This window comes from Mirounga angustirostris, unplaced genomic scaffold (genome assembly GCF_029215605.1).
Source record: "Mirounga angustirostris isolate CCGP_5_RB_7025 unplaced genomic scaffold, mMirAng1.0.hap1 SCAF_8, whole genome shotgun sequence".
NCBI lineage: Eukaryota > Metazoa > Chordata > Mammalia > Carnivora > Phocidae > Mirounga > Mirounga angustirostris.
Window position 1 is genome coordinate 137,792,916 of NW_026991716.1, and position 7,002 is coordinate 137,799,917.

The window sequence follows — 7,002 nt, forward strand, 5'->3', positions numbered from 1 at the left end:
CTTTGTTTTTTGCAAAATGAACATGGAATTTAGGACTATAAATGTTTTTTTTGTGACTTGTAAAAATAATTATAAAATATTCAAATATTTTAAGTATAAAGAAAAGTATTGGAAGAAAATAGTTACGTATTAGTTTTTAGTTGAAAAGTAGACTTTCTTTTTGTGAAATGATTCAGGTATCTGTATAGTCAGTGATTTTTATTTTTTTTTTTAAGATTTTGACAGAGCACAAGCAGGGGGAGCATCAAGCAGAGGGAGAGGGAAAAAAGTAGTCTGCCCGCTGAGCAGAGAGCCCGACATGCTTGATCCTAGGACCCCAAGATCATGACTGGAGCCGAAGGCAGACACTCAACGGACTGAGCCATCCAGGTGCCCCAGTGATGTTTATTTTAAAACATTGGCCACATTCAGGACTGAGCCATCCAGGTGCCCCAGTGATGTTTATTTTAAAACATTGGCCACATGATCTCAGGGTCGTGAAATCGAGTCCCACATTGGGATTGGGCTTACCGCAGAGTCTGCTTGGAGTTTATCTATCCCTCTAACCCTCTCCCCTCCGCTCGCTCGCTCGCTCTCTAAGTCTTTAAAAATAAAAAGCCACTGCTCTTGAGTTACACTAATAACATACCTGCTGATACTACGTGGTAAGGCTGTGGGATGTTAAAGGAGAAAGTGTATTTAAGATGTTTTTAAGACTCTGTTTCATTGTCTGATTTTAAACATTAAGTATCAAAGTATGGTATGGAATGGCTTTAGAATCTATACCTTTTCATATATGTGGTTGAGATGAAATGTGATTTCTGCTGAAAAGAAAATATTTTCTTGTTTTAGGTATTGTAACAATCAAGGAACCTCAGAAGTGGAGTTAATGACACTTGAAACTGAGGTACAGCTTATTTGAAAATAGCTCCTGTGTTTTTGCTTGTTTAACTGGCATACAGGTATATCTTGCCTTCATTGGTGTGTTTAAGGTAACTGCACTTCTTGACTTTTGATTGGCCTCTTGTGTAGTCTCAAGTAAATAGATTGTACACAATTTTAAATACATTTACTTAGGATAATTAAACATTGTGGTGTATATTAAAATACTAAATATTTCCTCCATTATAAAGTACTTTTTTAGATTTTTTTATTTTTTATTTTTTTTTTATTCATGAGAGACAGAGCGAGAGAGAAAGGCAGAGGGAGAAGCAGGCTCCCAAGGAGCAGGGAGCCTGATGCGGGACTCGATCCCAGGACCCTGAGATCATGACCTGAGCCGAAGGCAGACGCTTAACCATCTGAGCCACCCAGGCGCCCCATTATAAAGTACTTTTGACTTTGGTTTTTCTTAATGTATGTCCTTTTTTAACTTGCCCAATTTAAACAAAAATGGAATTTCTCTTTCCTTTGATGTTCTGTAATCTTTGTTGTACAGTAGGAAATTAATTTTTCAACTAGTGATAGAATTTTACGACTAAATTTAATATAGACCTGTTGTATGTCATTACTAATTTTGAAGTTTCTGATGCATCTGTGTTAGTTGATGAGTAACTTGGGAAGAGAGAACTTTGGATTGTGCAGAGTCAGTATTCTTCAGTTTTGGAATTGGATGCTTTTTTTGCTGGTACAACTATGATAAGAGAGGTGGTAAGTCATAATCCAGGATGAGCGAGTGGACTCTGGAGCTAATGGATTTGAATCCTGGCTTTACTGCTTAACCTGCTTCATGGCTTGGGCAAGCTCCTTTCTCCCTCTGTGGCTCAGTTGTTTCCTGGAAACTGCATTAAATGAGTTAATACATGTAAAGTGCTTACAGCAGTGCCAAGCACACAGTGACTGCTCAGTCGATGTTAGCCGTTGCTAGTATCTCAAAGTGCCAGTCCTGATGACGGACCATCTCCGTTGATCAAACTACTTCAAATATAAATTTATATTATTTGGATAGAAAAGATGGAAGCTTACTTTAAATGGATTGTGATGTCTTGAGATGTAAAAGTGAAAAGCTGCCTGTTTACTTCCTGTTAAAATGTATTACTTCTCTTTAACTGGTACAAGTGAGTGCTGAGGCATTCTTTAGATGACTCCTGGAAATGGAGAATCCCGCCGTTTGGCAAAAGCTTGAGTGTACTGCAAAAAAGGTTAATTTTAAGGGTAGTCAATTTGGATAAAATCTAAAAAGGTAAGATAGTTTTGATGTCTCTACTTTAGCATTATTCCAGGGAGATTTGTACTATGAAGATAGTAAAAAAAAAATGCCTTAACATTTTTGATATCTATTGAATACTTAACATGCCAAAAACTGACACATATTTTATATATGCCATTTTACTATCACCCTCGTGAGAAGAGGCACTTGTTTGTTTTACAGAACAAGAAATGGGTTTAGGGGTGCCTGGATGGCTCAGTTGGTTAAGCGACTGCCTTCGGCTCAGGTCATGATCCTGGAGTCCCTGGATCGAGTCCCGCATCGGGCTCCCTGCTCGGCAGGGAGTCTGCTTCTCCCTCTGACCCCCCCCCCCCATGTGCTCTCTCTCATTCTCTCTCTCAAATAAATAAAATCTTTAAAAAAAAAAAAAAGAAAGAAATGGGTTTAAAAGGGTTAAGTGATCACCCAAAGGTTGTTAAGTGTTGGGTGGGCACTCGAGGGTGCTGTCATCAAAGCTTCCTGGACAGTGCCTGCCTCGGAGCTGACAGCAGAAGCGTGTCTTGATTTCAAGAGCCCAGGCTTGTTGCTGTGTCCTCCTGCCGCATCCTCTGTAGTAGGAGGAAGAACTGCTGGAGCTGAGCATGACATTTTGCAAGCAGTCTGAATGGTTGTGCCAAACATGTAGGAGCTGGTAACCACCAAATGAGCCAGCAATGCGGTGACGGGGGGAAATGCAAATTATAAAACTTCTGAATATAGTTGAAGATGCTGGATAAAGTAAGAGGGTTTAGTTAAGAATAATCTTAGAAGCGGTTTGACTTTTGAAGGAAATACCAGTTTGTGGACAAGAGGGATGAGAACATTGCATGAGGGTCTGGTATGATTGGAGGGTGGTGTACCAGTTGCCATCTCTTCACATTAGGTTCAGTGGATGCTGCTGCTGGAAAGGTTGTAAAGAGAACAAATGTAACCACGCTTGGTACAGAGGGCTCACTAGATGTTCGTGTTCTTGGCCTCTCAGCTATATTTGATGCAACTGAGCACTCTAGTTTCTAGGACGCTTCTGCAAACAATTTTGCAAAGCCACTCTTTCTCAAAATTTTCAGATATTCCTTATTTCTCATTGGTAGCAGTTTGTCCTCTAGACCAGTCATTGCCCCCTCATCTGTTGATGCTTTTGTAGGAGTTTATTCATCCCCGTGGTTATAATTAACACTTCTTACAACCCTGGATAATATTACCTTTGACCTGGAGCCATCCTGGGGTAATTGTGCCAGGAAAGAATGGAGCTTACCCCTATTGTCAAGAGTGCACAGGAAACTAGCGGTGGCCAATCCACAGTGTTGAGTCATTGCTCCCTTCAGACAAACCAGGGGGTTTGCTACATGGGAGGTTGGGGGATTCTACCTTCTGGCTTAAATCTGGCCTGCACTCCTGCAACCCTGTTTGTGAAACTTAACCAAGAACGGTTGCAAGGCCCCTTCAGGAGAAACTGGCTCAGTAGCACTGATGTAGCAGTGACCCCGCACTTGCACTTGGAGATTATGGTGCATACCCACCCACTCTACCAGCCTAGGTAGCATATGATCGTAGATCTAGATGCCATTTTTAACATGATACTCTTTTGCCTATTTGTTATTCTTAGTTCCTATCTGGCCCAGACAAAGCTCTGAATATTCAAGAGCTTTTTGAGCAACTGTAATGACTCCCCTGAAGACAGGTGCTGTGTAGCCCCTCAACAGAAGCAAGCAATTATCCTCTCAATTTTTGCTCTTGGTTCTTGATAGAGCCTCCAGGTAGGAAACAGTTGAACACATTCCTTGCATCCCGAAGAATATATTCATATTCATTCATGTGTGTTAGGCACTGGGCATAGAGAATATATTAGTATTCATATTTAATGCCTGCAATGTGTTAGGAGCTGTGCATAAAGTAGTATAACAAGATGATCTTGCAAAGCTTATGTAGTCTACTACAGGAGACAGATGAAACTAGGAATTTTAATATCTGGTAAGAAGACAAGTTAGGTAGATGATGCCAAGGGGCACCAAAGGCAGGAGATAGGAAGGCTTCCTGGAAGAAGTGATGTCTAAGTGGAGTGTGCTTGCTACCCAGTAGGTTGGTTGACAAGATAAGTTGCACTGCTCATTTTTTGAATGGAGATGAAAGAATAAAGGCTGGAAGAGGTAGATGTTAACAATGAGTTTGGTTTAGATGTGTTAAACTTGATGTGCTTATGGGGAATTTTAATGGAGAGGGCATCTGCTCAGGATACAACTCGATGAGAGAGATTTCAGAGTGGTCAGCATATAGCGGTAACTGAAGCCATGGGAGTGACTGCTATTACCCAGAGTGTTGGTGCAAAGTAACAACCTTGGGGAATATATTAAGGTGCAGTCAAAGTAAGCCCACAAAGGGCACTGAGTAGCCAGAGATGTAAGGGGACACTGGGATAGAATAGAGCCTGAAGCCAAGGCACAAGTTCCATACATTCCTAGACTCTGCTATGTTTTGGGACAGGGACCACATTGCAGAAAGAAGAATCTTAGATTTGCTGCTGAATTCTTAGGGAGGACTGCTGATTCCATCACTATTCCAGACTAAGGATTTCTCCCAAAGGAAACAACTGTTACCCAAGCTGTCCTACTGTAGGGCCAATGCTTTGTCTTCTCTGGTTCATTTGGTCCATCCACATACCTCTGCAAAGTCTTTATGTATCCTAGGACCTAATGTGTTTTCAATCTACTTGAAAGCTCTTCAGAAGGATTTTCCAGGCTTGGCAGCAGTTTCCCTTGCACAACATTGTGACAAAGTTCTCTTGCCCCAGTGTTCTCAACAAGCACTGCCTGCCTAGAAACCCCTTTCCTTCCTACCGTATCCAAAAATCTTACTTTCCTCCTAGGAATTCAGTGTGAATAAATCAGGATGTTCTCAGTGGCATGTGACACAATAGCTTGTCTAATTCAAGCTGGCCTAAACAAGAAGTATTTGTCTCACATAGTTGGAAAATCAGAGGTTGAATTCAGACGCTGAACTTAGTTAGGGCTGACCTCAGAGATGCCCTCGAAGGCTGTACTCTTTCCACCTCTACTCTGCTTTCCTCAGTGTGTTGGTCTTGCCAAGGGTCATGCTGGTTCCGCTCATACTCAAAAGGTGGATGCAGCAGTTCCAGGCCTCACACCCAGACACTGTCCAAAGGAAAGAAGGATCCATCCTTCTTTCTATTTCTTAGAAGTGAGACTTTTGTTCCCAGAACCAAACCAGCAAACTTCCTTCACCCTTCTGTGGTGAAGATTGGGTCACATATCTATTCAGTAAAATGGATGTTGGGAATCAATCATTATAACTGGATCTATGGAAAGAGGTGAAAAGTATTAAGTCTAAATCCATGATATTCCAGCTATCGCCGATTACCCCACCCAGGTGTGTACTCAAACACACCTTGCCAGTATTGACAATCGATGATTGTTCAATGTTAATTATTCAAAAAAAAAATTTTTTTTTTTTAAGATTTTATTTATTTATTTGAGAGAGAGAATGAGAGAGAGCATGAGAGGGGGGAAGGTCAGAGGGAGAAGCAGACTCCCTGCAGAGCAGGGAGCCCGATGCGGGACTCGATCCAGGGACTCCAGGATCATGACCTGAGCTGAAGGCAGTCACTTAACCAACTGAGACACCCAGGCGCCCTATTCAAAAAATTTTTAAGAGTTTTAAATTTTTTCTAAGATTTTATTTGAGAGAGTGCATGGGTGCACATGAGCAGGGGGAGGGGCAGAGGGAGAGAGAATTTCAAGCAGATGGCTGCGCTCTTGCAGAGCCCAACTCGGGGCTTAATCTCATAACCCTGAGATAATGACCCGTGCAGAAACCAGGAGTCAGATGCTTAACCAACTGAACCATCCAAGCACCCATAAAGATTTTATTTTTAAGTAATCTCTACCCTCAGTGTGGGGTAGAGAACTGATAACCCCGAGATTGAGTTGCATGCTCTGCCAACGGAGCCACCCCAATTCAAATATTTGAGTTTCCATATCTGTGGCTGACTCTAACCTCTGTATGGGGTCTTATGCAGCCCTTGGGGATTGTTAAAGCTTTTGGATAATATCATGAAAATTCACTAATATTTATTAATGCATTAAGCCCCTACTGTGGGTCTAACACTGCCCTGAGGGCTGGAGAGAAGACAAAGCAAGAGCTCTCTCTGGAAGGCTAGAGACACTGTGGGGCGTGTCCAAGAGAAAACACCCAAACCTGAGGCTGAAGAGTGGGTTACTGTTACTGGAGGAAATGTTTTCGTCTGTGGGATTAAGACACCCCGACCTCCTCCTCATCAGCGCTGGAGCTGATCTGCCAGCATAATTGTAAGGCAAGTGGTGCCAACCCCGCAGGAAGGCACTGAAAAGGGTTTGCCCAGAGGAGAACCAAGTTAACCTCTAATGAATGGATGATACTGGCGCCCAGGCAACACGGAGAGGAGCTTTCGAAGCCACCAGAGCAGAAGCACGCAAAAGAACCGCCCGCAGGCTTGCAGCTGGCAGGATTCGCACCCACATCCTCACCACTGGGATCCGGGTCCTGGGCTGAACGTGGGGCACTACTGTCACCGCTGGGTGGTGCTCACTGGCTCGAAAAACACTAAGTTCAGAAAACCTGCCCTCGCCCCCCAAAACAAAAACGTCAAGACAAGCTACAACACTGGGGTGTTCGGATAAGGGCCTGAGGTGAGGGTGGCGTGTGTCTCGGCCCGGGCCCGGGCCCTCGCGGGCCCGCCCACCGCCTAGGCCCCCTCACGGCCCACCGCCTAGGCCCCCTCACGGCCCACCTCACCGCCACGCGCCCCGCCGTCGCGCCTGCGCACTGACGCCCGCGGAGGC